Source organism: Phycodurus eques, chromosome 7 (genome assembly GCF_024500275.1).
Source record: "Phycodurus eques isolate BA_2022a chromosome 7, UOR_Pequ_1.1, whole genome shotgun sequence".
NCBI classification, from domain to species: Eukaryota; Metazoa; Chordata; class Actinopteri; order Syngnathiformes; family Syngnathidae; genus Phycodurus; species Phycodurus eques.
The window spans coordinates 27,146,448-27,163,152 of NC_084531.1; the positions used below are offsets into that span (position 1 = coordinate 27,146,448).

At 40.8% G+C, this 16,705-nt stretch overlaps 1 protein-coding gene across 1 annotated transcript in view; it reads right to left on the bottom strand.

The window, feature by feature from the left end:
* Nucleotides 1-6,424, bottom strand: part of tenm4 (teneurin transmembrane protein 4) — a 193,417-nt gene extending 186,993 nt beyond the window's left edge. The window contains 1 exon segment of the mRNA XM_061680943.1: nt 5,996-6,424. The gene's annotated coding sequence lies outside the window, so the exon portion shown is untranslated.
* Between the last annotated feature and the right edge of the window lie 10,281 nt (nt 6,425-16,705).

Sequence of the window (16,705 nt, forward strand, 5' to 3'; positions counted from 1 at the left end):
GTTGCTTGGCAGAGGCGGTAATGAAGAATCAGAGTAGCCTCCACATGTCACATCCAAACTAATGAACCTGTCGCTACAGAGTGAAGATGAAGACACGGCAAGGTCAGACAAGCTAAATGTCTTTCTGCTCCTTTGAGAGACGTGGAGGGAAAAGGTTGAAGAGCAGGTGAGGATGCGGCTCGGCCCTTCCGTGGCTGACTTTAAATGGGTTGTTGGGAGTGGGGGGGCGAAAGCATGTGGGTGTTTCATAATATAGACGCCATATAGCCATGAGTTACATTTTGATTGAGTGCGTGCGTGATGCATCAAAGAGCAGCCTCGGCTAAACGTAAAGCCCGCAGGCCGAAAAACACTCCGGTAGCGCCTGCTGAAAAAGCAGTTATACAAGAATTATTGATTCCTTAGACACTTTAGAATTACTGACATCAGTGAAAAAAATGACTACACGCCGAGATCCATGTTATGATTTCATTTGTGCTTAAAGGCTATACTGTAATCCCCCGCATATTCACGGTTCACTACTCACAAATTCACCCAGTCATGTTTTTTGTGGTTTCTGAAACACCCTTAGATCCCGGCCATGTCCTGTCTAAACTGGTGTCAGGGAAGTATTGTATGTTGAAGTGATGCATCTTGACTGAGAGACAAGCTTTGTATGTCGAGGAGCTAAGTTTAGCATTGGTTGTTAGTCTTTGTACATGTATCATTATGTCATCTATATTTCATAGTTTGTGGTTTTATTTTATTTCATTTTTTATTTGTTATTTACGGTTTAAACTCAACTATTAATACAGGCCATAACAAATTTTAGGGGAGGCCATCAATGACCCGCGGTTTTTCGCTATTCATGGCAGGGTTCAGTTATCTGCTGTATCAAAAAATTATCTGCCTTAACATAGGGTAATAATGCACATTTTGTGGGCCTCCACATTCACGAAAACCCACCAATTTTTGCAACCCTCTGTATCCTGATGAAACTGTACAAATTTAAGTGGTCCCGAACATGACCCCTGCCCAAACTCACTTAATAGCAACCCCTGGAAAGTTGAAAATAACTAGCCCCCGATACCAGTTACAACGATCGACAAGAAATGCAGCAGGCATGTCTATCATAATAGAACACATGAAAAAGTCTCAAGGACAAGCTATTGGGTGGATATGTCTAGCACAACAGCGCGCATGAAAAACTCCCAAGCACCCATTCTAGAAATGTAACAGAAAGTCAGCCATTTTGGTCTGAAGCGGACATTTTGAAGAAACTTCCGGGGCTTGTACTTTGGCCAAATCCTACTTGGGGATTCACCAAAATGAGCCCCAATTGGGAGCAGGTATCCCAGACAAATGGGCCACACTGAAATGCAAAGCTTTATTGCCCCCGCAATTCAATGTGAGTGCAACATAGCACCAACGTTTAATGATTATTTCTTGGATTTGCTATGAAAATGGAGGTGCGAGAGCCCGTTTATTGCTGTTCACAGCTTTAATTATGCATGTAGCTCGTAGTGGTGTCCTGATATGAAGCAATATTTCGCCCCTCTTATGTTGACTAAATAACAAGAAACAGTAGTGCAATTGTACTTCACTGCAAAGTACAACCACAATAAAGAACCTTGAATTGACAAACCGCAACATATCCCATTGGACATTTTGGGGATTTTGTCATGCATTCCAATACACAATTATGTGGAGAGTTGTTTTGATCATTTTGATGGTAGCCAAACTATCACAAGCACCAGTTTATGATCAATTGACATTGACACAAAACTCTGCATTCTTTGTAACAGCTGCATTTCTGTAGCAAAGTTTCCCCACCTTTTCTTGAGCCAAGGCATAATTTACATTAGAAAAATCTCAAGGCACACACAACCAAACAAAATGCCACAAAAACTACTGAAATGATGATCTCGTCTTAATTTACTCCAAAATGTACAACGTCACTGTGAAATCTGTTGAGTGCTATTATTATTATTCTATTATTCTATTATTCTATTATTATTCTGCTGTATTATTCTGCTATTATACGCTATTATTCTGTTGTATGAATAGCAACAGGTAGATCGTACCTTCTGCCATCTCGTGAAAGAACATTTAATAGTTCCGTCTGTCACTATCCGTCGGTAGCAGAGACAGATGAACACACACTATTTGTTGTCAATAATTAATAATTTTCTGACCGATTCAGTGAAACTGGAGAATTTCACTAATCAATCAGATTTCCTACTGTGCAGGTGTACCTAATATTATGTCGAGTGTGACTGTTTTCTATTGTCGTGCCGAGTGATGGTTCCTTTGTCACAAGCACAATAGCGGAGATTGCTTTCTTGCTGCATCCATACCATCCATCCATCCATCCATCCATCCATCCATTTTCTGAGCCGCTTCTCCTCACTAGGGTCGCGGGCGTGCTGCAGCCTATCCCAGCTATCTTCGGGCAGGAGGCGGGGTACACCCTGAACTGGTTGCCAGCCAATCGCAGGGCACATACAAACAAACAACCATTCGCACTCACATTTACGGGCAATTTAGAGTTGTCAATTAACCTACCACGCACGTTTTTGACGCTCTAACCAGTCGGCCACCGTGCCGCTCCTGCTCATAACAATCACAATAATTATTTTTTGAATTCCCTCCTGGCCGACTCCGGAGGGAGCGAAGGGAGACGTTTCGTGGCTTCTTCTGCGTCACGCCGCGCCGCCATCATTAGTTCAAATGCTTACAGGGCGATTACGGCGATGCGGCGAGGTCCGACTGAAAAACTATTTTTCATCCCTTCTCCCTCGGGGGTGAAGACGACGACAACGAGATGAGGAGGACCAACAGTTTGGAGTGTATCAGCATGACAAAGGCAAGGGAGGAACCATGCGGTGGGACTTAACAACTTAAGACTTCTTACTCAACGCCCCCCCTAGTTGCCCCCTCGAATTTAACCTCTCATATCCAAGGTTACATGGACACAAAAGGAATACTGTCCTTATTATAAACTGTCTATAAATCTACCTTAAGTTTGACTGTGTCCCCTTGCATGAGCTTTTCAAAGTGTGGTGCTAAGATACCAATGAAAACATGGTCACTGTCCATTGAACCCCTGTTTATTTGCAGTTTGCTCTTCACTAATTCCCCAATTCTCCCCCCCCCCCCCCCCCCCCCCCCCCCCGTGGAACCTTTACTCAGCTATTTGCTGAAAAACTCGCTAATTTACTTATTTTGATGCTCTTTCTGTAGCACCCTACAATTTCACAAGATGGCGGCAAAGAAGTATACTGAAATGATACATCTCGACTGTACTAAAATCTTTGTATAGGGAGGAGCTATGTTTAGCCTGGGTTGTTAGCGCAAGTTACAGAGTCTTCACCGCATTTGTATGTTTTTGACATGAAAATCATCTTTAAAGGGGAACTAAAGCCATGATGACAAAACGTTCAGTTATGTTTAAATGTGCATAGCTTCTTTCTCAGCTGCTGTTCACTTTAATCTACGAAGTACCCTAAAAATATATGTTTGAAACATCACATACTCTATGCTCGCTTACTGGGGGGGGAGGGGGGGGGGCTAATTTTAAAGCGCGAATTCGCAAGAATGTGTTACTTGCGCATTAAGGTCACTTCCGGTTTGCAGCTGAAAATGATTTCGCCCAACATTGCATTGCACTGCCCTGATGGATTATTCCGATTCATTCTTACTCCACCAACGCAATATTACTCAGAATACCGTGTTTTTACTTTTGCTGCTACATATGAGGGGCAGTCAAAAAGTTATGAGCCCCATTTAATTGAACCTACTCATGATTTAATTTATTTCAGATTTGTTCACAGTTTGTAGTTTAATACTTTTTGGAAGGTTTATTTATTTAGTTTTAGCCTCTTCCTGCCAGCCATTCTGGAAATGACGTCATTGTCGGATCCCTGTCAGAAGCAGAGAGAGCTCTGATTGAATTGGTTACTTTGAAAGGGGAACCACTGCTAAATATTTCCAAAATATGCATGGAGAAGCTGCAATCGGCTACAGCACAGCCAAAAAGTGGGTGTCCAGGCTCAAAGGCGAAGAATATGAAAAACAATTCAATTACTCATAGGTTAAATTGAATTTGGGCTCATGACTTTTTGACTGCGCCTCGTACAATGTACTCTTGCTTGAAATATGTTTGGGTTTAGTAGCACTTTAGGCCATTTATTTCCAAGCTGAGTGTTATAGGATGAGTTTGAAATGATATTCAAGTGTTTTAGGATCATAGTTTGTTGTGGTATATTTATGGTTTAATCTGTTAATTTTCCTGTTCTTGGGGTGACATCAAATACTTGTGTTTTTTAGCTATTCGCGGCAAGAATAGCTAGGATAGCCTAGCTAAAGCTATGTCTGTAGGAGGTCCATCAAAACATGTTTCAAAACACATTTATTTTTTCATGAAAACCACACCGCCTCATTTTGAAGACGAGCGAAGATGAACTTTTAAGATTCAATTGGCATTCATTTTGTTTCCGGAAAGTGAAAAAGAGCATCGACAACCTTGGAAAATGTACCTAATGTTTTGAGCAAATGATGCGTGCAGGTGAAAATTCATCCGAGCATCCTTTTTCTCCACCGCTCATCTTCATTAGCTCGAGCCTACGCCCGTTGATTTTCGGCAACAGGCGCCGTACGCCCAGGACACATTCTGTACAGACGAACAACAATTCACAGCTCTGCGTTTCGAGCCAACCGTGAATTTCAACCGCTATCATTCAACATCTGATTAGCTACATTGCGTCCATTTCTAGAGAATACACCTCAAAGGACACACACTAAGCCACGGAATTAAACACACTCATTAATGGAAGAATGAACACAAGCCGTTTAGAGCCAACCAATCAGTACAAGAGATGGCCTGAGCTACTAGTGCTACAGTGCAACAATGGCTCCCGGGGGTCCGACTCACTCACTCTCACTCTCACTCACTCGTTTTACTCCTCCTCTGCTCTCACACACTGTTTGGGAACTCCTCAAAATGAAGCGTACAACAACACAGCACTGACAGGCTTGATCATTGCTTATTCATTTGAGCGCTGGACATTTTTACAATTACTTTTAGTCATACAAAAAACAGAAAGTAACGAGGATGCGCTTTGAAGATTAAAAGGAAAAAAAAACATCTCTTTTTTAAAAATATGTTCTGTATACTGTAATAAGAAAAATAAATGGTGACTGATGTTTTTGAGAGGGCACAGTGGTCTGTGTTATAAGAAAAATAAAATGTGACTTAGGGTTTAAAAATAATACATATATTTACTTTTTAAAAATATTTTAATGTTATTTTATAATATAAATAATAAATGTAGAATGTTGTAGGGATTCAAAATATATATATATTTAAGTCAATTATTTTTTTTTAAATTATAATAAATGACTATGATGTGCTTGGGAGAGTTAAAAATATTTGTATCTATTTTATATTATTTGTTATTTTTAACCATTAAAATAAATTAACATTAACAAATAAAAACAATTTAAAATAACAACAAATTAAAATCAATATGACCAAAATTTGCTATCAGGAATTTAAAAAAAATCCTAAAATAATGTAAATTATGCCCAAAAATAAAATTATGCCCAAAGTATTTTTATTTTTTAATCATACAAAATAATATAGAATTATAAATAAACGATGATGTTTTGATTTCATAAAAATATCTTTTAATAAAACCATTTAAAACAGCTCCACCGCACAGTGCAAAAAAAAAAAAAAAAAAAAAGTTGTTTATTCTCCCTTATGCAATTCATGTCGCATTAAAAATTGCGTTCAAAACGAACATGTGATCATAATTACAGCGAACATATGGATTTACTTATTGACTCCCACATGTAGTCACGTACGCGAACACCCGCACCACGCACGCAGGGACACCAGTCAGCCGTGCACGGCCGAGACCCAAGGTGCGGTTCGGATTGTGGGGTGGGGGGGGGGGGCTCATCTGCGCGCACCATGTAATGTAACATTTCAAGCAGCATTTCTGTAGCTTACCATGCTTGGAGAGACAATGCAGCAGGTCCCGTCCGGGTCCACACTTCACTTGACGAGCCCCCACTCGTGGATGCGCCCCCACTCCTTATTTCCACAGTGCGCGACACGCACGATGCTGCGTGAAAAGAAAAGAGGGAGAAAAATTCGTCCTGTTCCCTTTCCTTCCTTCCTTCCTTCCTTCCCTCCTTCCTTCCTTCCTTCCTTCCTTCCGTGCGCGCCGCTCCAAATAATAAAGAAAAGAAAAATAATAATAGAGGTGCTGCTCGTGCACGCGCACGTCAACACGCCCACGTCGCGAACGTTCCGTGGCACCGGAGGCAAGAAAAAAACGAGGTGTCACGGTGCCGAGGCAGAAGATGTGCAGGCGGGCAGTGGAGTGAGTGACAGGCTGCTGCTGCTGCTGCTGCTGCTGCTGCGTGCTCCCACACTCACTGCACGAGCACACGCGAGTCACTGAGTGTGCGTGGACGCCCCCTTCGGTGCGCGGAGGTTGGAGTCCCTGCAAGTGGATACACCCCGCCCCGCCCCCCCCCCCCCTCTCTCTCTCTCTCTCTCTCTCTCTCTCTGTCTGCATTCATATTTACATTGCAATACACGTGAAGATGAGCAGAGTCAAAGTGAGTAATGTTTGGGGGAAACCCTATATCATTTTTTTTTTCAGCAGTTATCATTTTATGATTGAATGCCATGATGTAGTTACATTTCATATTTAATCTAGCTTTATTTATTTTTTAACAGCTAAAGTGTCTTCAGATGCGTTGAAAAGCACTAAATAAGTATGCAGTGGGCAGGCTTGGAGAGTAAGTCATTACATGTAACTAGAATGCGCCATTTAATGACAAAATGTGGGTCATTTTAATTCATTAAATTTCTGGGAGAAAATGTGTAGTTAAATTACAGTTGCTTTTGGAAATGTATTATCATTACGATTTGAAAAATGCCTGCAATTTTTATTTTTTAATATATCACTTCCTCCTTCTAAAGGCGACGCTTGTGATTGGCTCTCCACAGTCATGTGACATTCTGCCGTCGTCTCAAACGTGACATATTTTTTCTGACTATGACCTCGAAGCGCCACCTTGTGGTGCAATCTATTAGTTTGTCTAAGATTTTCAAAAGGTTAGACTCATAGTTACACTTTTGAACGCAAAAGAATATTGACTTTTGAACGATTTCGTCTTTATAAGTTTTGACTTTTTAATGGAACATTCAGTTATCTGGCTTGTCATATGAAGCGATATTGTCTAAATTGTGCACTATGTCATTAGGTCAACATGGTATGGTATAGTATGGTATGGTATGGTACAGTAATTTTCCACATGCTGTACACAAAATGCAACAAACAATATAATTGTGTATTTAAATTTCTTTTTTTTTTTTATTGTTGTCAGTTTATTATTTGTGTGAAGAACTAAATGTGGTAAATACTTATATGCATAGCCTCCAACTCACAAACATTTTTGGATCCCACTTTTGTCACTAAATGTTTGGCAATAAGCATAGTAAACATTGACTGCAAAAACGTCTGAATGGCCGATTCTTGGATCCTACTTCTTACAGCAAATATTTTAGCTAAGATTTTATTTTACCATACAGCATATTGAAACACCAAGTGTAATGTTTATGTCCCCGGGTGGCCGGCCCCTGACTCACAAATATGCCTCGATGTCTCTCCCTGGGCCCCACTTCTGACACCAAATGTCTTGCATTACAATAATAAACTTTGAACCAACAAGAGTATTGTTTTTGTACCCAGATGCACAGCCTCCAACTCACTCTGAATGGTCAACCCACTTCTGACATCAAAATGTTTTAGCAATAATTTTTGTATTGCAGAAGTAGATCTCAGATTGCATGGCCCATTTTGTGTATTACCGTGATAAACACTGCAAAACAAAAGTATTGGTCAGACTGTGCAGGTGTACCTAATATTATGTCCGGCCGTCAGCGGACTCTTTCACTTTGAGGCTGAGAGCAGATTTGGAGCAATAAATTGCAACCTTTGACATGTGCATTTTGCAAGGAGAAGCAAAATGGCCATCTGTCCCGCTCCCGTCTTTTTGTCCTGCTCCTTAATCCGCTTGCCACTCACACTTGTCGCCTGTTCCCGGTTTGAGCTGCCGGTCAAGAGTTCCTGGCCCTAGAAGTGTGTTTGGTCACCCACAGAACGGAGGGCGAGTCGCGGGTCGCGGGTCGCGGGGTTGAGCAGCAGTCCCCTAATTCGCCGGCATTGTGTGCCAAGAAGTTAATCTGGGCCGGCCGGGCGGGCTCGAAGGGTCTCTGAAAGAAGCGCTAGAAAGTTAAATATGCTTTCACATAAAACTGAGGACGGGGACCCGCGGGGGGATTTGCGCTGACGTCCGTGTGGGAAGGTTAGCTTTTTTTTTATTCGGGTTCCAGTTTGCAGGTTTGTGGAGGTCGCGGGTGCTTACAAGTCAGCAGCTTCACTGGGACAATGTGTGTGTGAGAAGCCTGTGGATGGTGTGGCTTTATGTATTTTCTATATCACAATTGTGATTGTCTGCGAGGGTGATCCTTGGAACCCGTTTCTGACACTAAATATTGCGACTAATAATTTTAATATTACCATAACAAACACTGGAACACCAAAAGTATTGTTTTTTCCCCCAGGGTGGGACGAACACAACTCGTAAATCTGGATACCACGCCCTGGATCCTACTTCTGACACCAAAAGTTGTGGCAATATTTTCTGTTTTACCATAATGACAACAATAGTTTTGTTTTTGCTCTCACGTGGTCGCCCCCTCAACTCACAAGGTTGTCTGGAGGGTCAATCCTTGGATCCCACCTCTGACACCAATTTCTTTTTTTTAAACAATATTTTCTATATGATGATATTAAACATTGAAACACCAAAAGTAAATATATATTTTGTCCCAGGATGCGCAGACAACTCCCGCATACGCACTTGGCTGTTGCTTTTGGGATCCCACTTCTGACACCAATATTTTTAGATAATATTCAGTTTATTATTATTTATTTATTTATTTATTATTAGTGTATCCTTTTTGTCTCCAGATGCACACCACCCAACTCACAAAACTGCCTGGATGGTCAATTATTAGATCCCACTTCTGACACCAAATATTTGCATTTCAATATTAAACATTGAAAAATGTTTTGGCAATATTTTTCTGTATTACACTCCCATAATAAACTCTGAAACACCAAGATCCTCCTTTCCTTTTTGTCTCAATCAAGCTAGACTTTTCATTTTGCCATTGCAGGGAGGGCTTCTCCTACGCCAAATCGTTAATCGTGGATTATGTCCCACTACAAAGAGGCCCAATCTGGAAAATCGGCAACGATAGCAAATCAGGCCAATAACGGTGCTAAAATCTTGTCATCTGATCCAGGCAGCAGGCAATTATGCTTTTATGCTAATGCAAAAATGTTCTGTCCATCTGATCACACAAAGTAGCCTCTTATAATCAGAAGTCCTGATGCTGAGACTGATGTTTTTTTTTTTTTTAATTATTATTATTAAAACTGCAAATGACGTATCTTTATTCAACTATCTACGTCAGCGAGATATAGTGACAGGAAGAGCAACTAGCTGGCAGATGGTACGTATGGTAATTAACCTGCGTAACCACTTTTCATTTTTGCTTGGTGTGTGTGTGTGTGTGTATCGGTTTTCTAATGTAAACTATGTGCCTTGGTTCAATAAATGTTGGGTAAACACGATGCTGGATACTTGGGCTGGAGTTCTCCATCTCATGCTTCTGACTGTCAGGCGCCCTCGCACAGCTAACGCATTGCCAGCAACTTGAAGAAGATGGCTCGGCACTGATATGTAATGACAAATCTCGACAAGAAAAGTCCACGACAATAACATGTTCGCCTACAATGCGGCCAGGAAATGAAAGCGTCCCGTAGGAGTGACATGAAATGAAGCAAAGCCATCAAGACGCCATGTGCACCTCATTCCAGCGCTGCGTGAAGTCAACACACTCGTCGGGCTTCACTTAAAGAGCTGAGTTAGCTCCACGCGAGGTGGTTATTTTGTTATCGGCATGTGTGTATCGACTAGTTGGTTTGTTTGCATGAAACACTTTCAAGGTATCCATGTGTATTTTTAACTGCGAGAAGGAATTCTTCCAAGGATGTTTTCATTGGTGACAACCTAAATTTGATTATACTTTATTATATATATATATATATATATGTTTTTTTTTTTTTAAATTTTATATCTTTATTTATATCTGACATTCCACAAACAATTATTCATCCATTTCTTTGTATATATTTGTTAAAAAGCTAAAAGTTGATAAAAGCTAGAAGGAATTCTTAGGATTTTTATTTCAGTCCTCTTATTGGTGATGAATTACATTTTATACATGATTTTTTAAAATTGTTCTTAACTTTGATTTACTTTATTTAACTAATTTTATGTATTTTTGATATTTAATTTTTTAAAAAATATTTTATTTCAATTTTCTTTTGACTAACATTTCTCTTTTTTTCATATATCTGAACATAAACAAATAAAATAATCTTTAAAAAAAAAAAAAAGCCCCTGAAAAGATGAGATCAAAGTTCGAAAGATACTTCCAAGGATGCTCCCATTTTTATCTTTGTCCTCTTGTTGGATGACGTTGTAAATTACATTTTATTCATTTCATTTATTTTATTGTGTATTTACTTTTGATGTATTTATTTCATTCATATAGATCAGATTGCAGTTGTTCAAGGTTTTGCAATTATTTGTTTTTTCCCCCCTTGGATCTGGAAGTGAAACTATGAAGATGGTAAAAGATATTGATTTTGCAGGCGAAGACAGTATGATAAGCCTTGTGCTCTCTGAGTCTTTTTGTGTTTTTGTGTTTTTCTTTAATAATTCCCCAGGTTTGCTGTGAAACTTTGCGGGCCCGTGTTCCTTTGTTTTGCTTTTGAGACAAGGCTCAGTGCTGCCTGCGACTCCAATTATTCGCCCCATAAAACTCCTAATTGGGCTACGCTCGGCTTTGCTCTATGCTGCCTCTCCGCCTTTTTTTATTTTTTATGCTTTTGCCCTTCTTCTGCTTCTTCTATTTTTTTAATCTGCAGAGTTAATCATTAAATCACAAGCATGGCTTCTGCTTCGTGACACCACCGACATCTGAAGTTTTATCTTCATCTTGTGATTTACAACCCCAATTCCAATGAAGTTGGGACGCTGTGTTAAACAAATAAAAACAGAATACAATGATTTGCAAATCACGTTCAACCTATATTTAATTGAATACACTACAAAGACAAGATATTTAATGTTCAAACTGATAAACCTGATTGTTTTTAGCAAATAATCATTAACTTAGAATTTTATGGCTGCAACACGTTCCAAAAAAGCTGGGACAGGGTCATGTTTACCACTGTGTTTATCACCTTTTTCTTTTAACAACATTCAATAAACGTTTGGGAACTGAGGGCACTAATTGTTGAAGCTTTGTAGGTGGAATTCCTTCTCATTCTTGCTTAATGTACAGCTTCACCTGTTCAACAGTCCGGGGTCTCCGCTGTTGTATTTTACGCTTTATAATGTGCCACACATTTTCAATGGGAGACAGGTCTGGACTGTAGGCAGGCGAGTCTAGTACTTGCACTCTTTTACTACGAAGCCACGCTGTTGTAACACGTGCAGAATGTGGTTTGGCATTGTCTTACTGAAATAAGCAGGGGCGTCCGTGAAAAAGACGTTGCTTGGATGGCAGCATATGTTTCTCCAAAACCTGTATGTACCTTTCAGCATTAATGGTGCCTTCACAGATGTGTAAGTTATCCATGCCATTGGCACTAACACAGCCCCATACCATCACAGATGTGTATTTGTTTCAAGAAAGAGCTTGAAACAATCCCACGAACTGTCTGTATTACCACCACATTTTCACAGATTCCTACAGAAAAATGCACGAGTTGGTCTTTGAAGATCATGGGGGCATCTCCAAACAGTACCAGTTTCCAAGCCACGTTATATTTTCAACTTCCGAAGTCGAACACCACCAAAGACGTACTGTTTAGAAAGTTTTAAATCTGGGCACTGTGCTTTTTCTTTGGCTTTTAGGCTCACTAACATACTTTTTGATCATTCTGAATTTGTCAAGTCCAATGTTCTGACTTCAAACAAAATGTTCAAGAAAACATGCCTCTAAAGTCGTGCAAAACATCAGAGGTTAATTTCAGTTCTGCACATTTTGCTTTTTGTTTGTTTGGCTTTTTTGGCTCACCAATATACTTGATGATGGTACAGTTGGGAATTCTTCTCACATTTTCGAGAAAGATACGCCACGCAAGTCGTACGAAACTTCGGAGTTTGGATGATATGATGCAAGATCTCTGTCTCGCAAATGCTTTGTTTTGCTTTTTCTTTGGCTTTTTGGCTCACAGGGATACTTTATGTTGTTTCGCCAAAGTCGAACACTGCAGCGTTCGGAAAGCCACCAAGATTTTCGGGAAAGGTTAGCTTCAGCTTGACCTGGAACAGATTAAACTGGATATTGGAATACATTGGCAGTCAACCAGCATTTTAAAAATCAAATAAAAAATAGCCTCTCACAAACAAGAAACGTTCAGCTTGAATGAGCTTCTGATTCCCACAGAATGCTAAACAGAATATGTAAGAGCATGGTGACCTGTCATTTTAGTTGTCCTGGTGATTGCCGTTCAGCTGGAGTGAAGTATTTTTTTAAGACGCGTTTTCAGCTGCGATGTGCCCGAAATATCTCCTCAGAATGTGTGATCGCCTTTTTTTCTATTTTTTTACATTTTTTTTTTGGGGGGAGAATTTCTCATTAATTTACACAGCCGCCATCTCCAACGTTCTCGCCGGGTTGTAAAAGGATCGGGCTTGTGAGCGGCATCCACGCGGACTGATGAAAGATTAAAGGGATTGTTGAGATTGAAGGCACATTTAGTACCCCGCTGAGGTCCAATTTGGCGTCGCTTTGCGGCCAGTGATGCTGGGGGGAAAAAAAAAAGAAAAAAGACGTCGGTGGCGGCGCTTGGCTGTGATGTGACACGGATGGAGGAAAAGTCTTGGAGACACGGCAACCGGCACCAGCCTGCAATCATTTCTAATGTGGCCAATCTATTCCTGCGCGAATGGAGGCGAGGGGGCGGATACTTAGTGGAAACATTATTTGTTACACCAACATACGCTAACGCAGTGCTCTAAATTGTGCTTTTCCAAAGTATGTGTTTTTTGTTGTTGTTTTTTTTTCAAGACTCAAATAAGCAGCAAAAGCAAAAAGCTCAAGCGAACAGGCTAAATGGATTCAACGATTATTTTAGCCTTCTTCTCTACCGCCGTAATTTGAAGGTGCCAAAAGATGATATTACGCGAGGTAAATTGCTTCCAAGGGAAATGGAACATGCCAACAGGAAAGTTGATCACAAAATAGTTGGCAAGATCGTTGAGGGACTGGCTAATTAACTGACAATTTTGTTGCTCGGATTAATGATCTTTTGATTCTGAAATGGATAGCACGCTCGAGAGCTGACGTTAGCGAGCAGGCTAGCCATTATGTTTTGCGTCGGCAACTTCACCAAGGAATCGAGTACAGTGAACCGCTACAAATGTGCGGGGAAGCGCAGATTTTTGTGCTCAGATCAAAGGCATGCCTAATACAGAAAAATAAAAAATGCTTTGGTGCCATCTTGTGGTATATTGGTGCCAATGAACCATGTTGAAGTGAGGGGAGGAGCTTCATTTCGTCAGTCCATAGCCTTGTCTAATGGCAAAAAAGGATTTTGCCACCATCTTAGGGCATCTATAGAAATCTATAACGCTTTTTAGGGGGCGCCAATTTCTCGCATTTTCTGTGTGCGCCACTTATCCCAAGCTAAAACCGTTAGCCAACGCTAATCCATACATGTTTTCTACAACGAAAAGCGGAACATTACAAGAATAAAGTTGTATAGGAATTTTGGAAAGTCACTTAAAACAGGACTTTCTTCCCTGGTTAAACTTTGAGTTTCATATCATAATGTTACAACCTTATCCAGGACAAATCCAACTTAATCCTTCTAAGATTACAACTTTGAATCCTGACAAAATATGTCTTCGTTCTTGGAAAGAAATGCATTTTCAATAAAGAGCAGAATAATTGAAAACATTATTCAATTAAGCAGAGGGATGATTTCAAACTCCCCTGTTGTACAGCAAAACTGTTCCACCAAAAAGGCATACAGAGTCACCATTCTGCAAGGCCATGCAGCTGAACAGGACAGGTTAAAAAAAACAAAAACATTTTGCACATGGCAACTTTTGAATTCTTATGGCATTGAAGGGTGCATACTCTATGGTAGCAACTGGAAGTTTAACTGCTGTTTCAACAGGGGGTCCTTGGAAAAATCTTTCTCCTGTTAAGCGGTCCTTGGACACAAAAAGTTAGAGAACCCCTTTCTCCATCTACTTGTATACAATCAACTTAAAAGTCAATTTCCCTCCCATAGTCCATCCATCCATCCATTTTCTGAGCCGCTTCTCCTCACTCGGGTCGCCCTCCCATAATGTCTCTTTTAAAGCCTGTGCTTACTTAGCGTTCCTTTCACACCGATATTGCTGAAACAGAAACACACACTTGACCTTGAACGTTGACCCGATCCTCAACGCCGCGCGGCGAGATGATGAGTAGCAAGCAAAGCAGAGATAACGGCGATAACAACTGCGTGCCTCTCAACTTCAAGTCGCAGTCTTCACGGATGCTAAAGGTCAGAACGTAGTCGGTTTTTGCTGCGGGCCTTCATTTACGTGCCTGGACGTGAGCACAAAATAACGGCGTGTCACCGGAGGCACTCAAGGAACGAGTCGCCGTTAAGTGCTCGTGTTTTGCACGTACTGGTGACTCACCCACTTCAGTGTCGCGGACAGCAAGTCAAACACAAATGCCAACCAAAAAAAAACATGAAAAAAGACAAGCTTAAATGGGCATGCGGTGATGGACTTTTATTTGTATAAATGACTTCATTTTGAAAGGTAATTGCCAGCTACGTGTCCACTAAAAGCTTTTGCCGCTGTTAGAAGGACAGAGAATAATAAATACACTAATCTCCCTCATACCGTGGAAGCTCGACTGAGACGTCACTCACTGGATTTTTGGGGTTTTTTGTTTGTTTTCTTTTTTTTTTTTTTCAACTCACTTCCCAACAATCAGCAGTTTGGCACGTAGTGAACAATTCTTCAAAAAAAAGAGGCTTTTTATTTGTAGCGTATTTAACCAACCACCCCCATAATATTGTCTGAGGAACATCCGCTAGCTTAATGCCAACATACAATGCAAAACATCCTAGTCGGGCTAACGAATAGCATCCACGTGGTTGTGTTGTAACACTTCCAGCAACAGACATTGAGAAACACGAATTCATCGAGCCAACGACAAATATTTGTCTTAATTAATACAGCCAATTACAAACATTTGTATTCAGTTACTCTGTTTTATGCTATTCACGGTACGGCTCGGTCTCTATGTTATGCAACACAGGCAGAACACGCAAACGTCATCACAAGGGCCGAGATTCTCACCCCGGACCTGAGAAGTGCGAGGCAGACGTGATAAAGACCGGGCCGCGCTTCGATCGTAATCGACAAATCGGCGTCGACTCGTCAGCGATCGATCCGGACAGACACAAAGCGAGAGAGAGACCCGCTCAAGCCCGCTTTGAAGGTTTTTATCATGGATCTGATACTTAAAGCGAGGACCTGTCTCAGCGCACACATTTCCTCCCATAAAAAGCGTCTGAGCTATGACAGGCCGCCGCCCTTTAAAAACGGAGTCCGACGCATAACCGCGTCGTGTGGCGCGTGACGACCCGCCTATCTTTACTTTTTATAGCTGCTGATCCCAGGCGCAAGCTAGCGTACGGCTTGCCTAGGATGGTGGAAACTACGTGTTCGGATACATGTAACGCTTTTTAAAAAAAAAAAACATTTCAAATTATTTTCTACGGAGCCCCAGACATGAATTGTAAAAAAAAAAAAAATTCTAGTTCGTGGGCACAAACTACTAATTTGTGCGCACGAGCTACTAATTTGTGCGCAGAAACTACTAATTTGTATGCACAAACTACTACTTTGTACATACAGGATAACTATTTTGTGCGCACAAAGTGGTACTTCGTGCGCACGAAATAGTTTATCATAGTAGTTTGTGCACACAAAGCAGTAGTTCATGCGCACAAACTAGTTTTTTCCCCCCTCATGTCATGTCTGGGGCTCGGTAATTTTCACACCTTTAAGGCACTGATTTTACGACGCGTTTTGGGCGTCACTATCGTCACTCTTCGTAGCGCTGTAATGAAACGGATGTAGCGGATATGGTTGTGCTGAAGTAAACATTGTATACTAGTTAGAGGTGTAACCAATATGAAAGCCAGAGAGCCATTTGTGGGTTATAAACAAATTGTGAAGTGAAGAGGTGATCATGTGCACAAACATTACTAAAGCTAATACAGTGATGCCTAGAGACAAGAGTTTAATTTGTCCCCATTCTAATCTCTCACCCCCCCTCCCCCCCCCCCCCCAAAACAAAAACACATTTGTGTGTTAGTTTTTTAATGAGGAAAACAGCAATCTATGATATGGGACTTTATAAAATCATAGAATGAATAACTTGATTAAACAGAATGTGACGAATTAAACAGTTTGCACATGACGATCTATTACTGCAGTTCAATTCATTGTGCTGCTCCTTCTGGTGTGCCCATCTTGG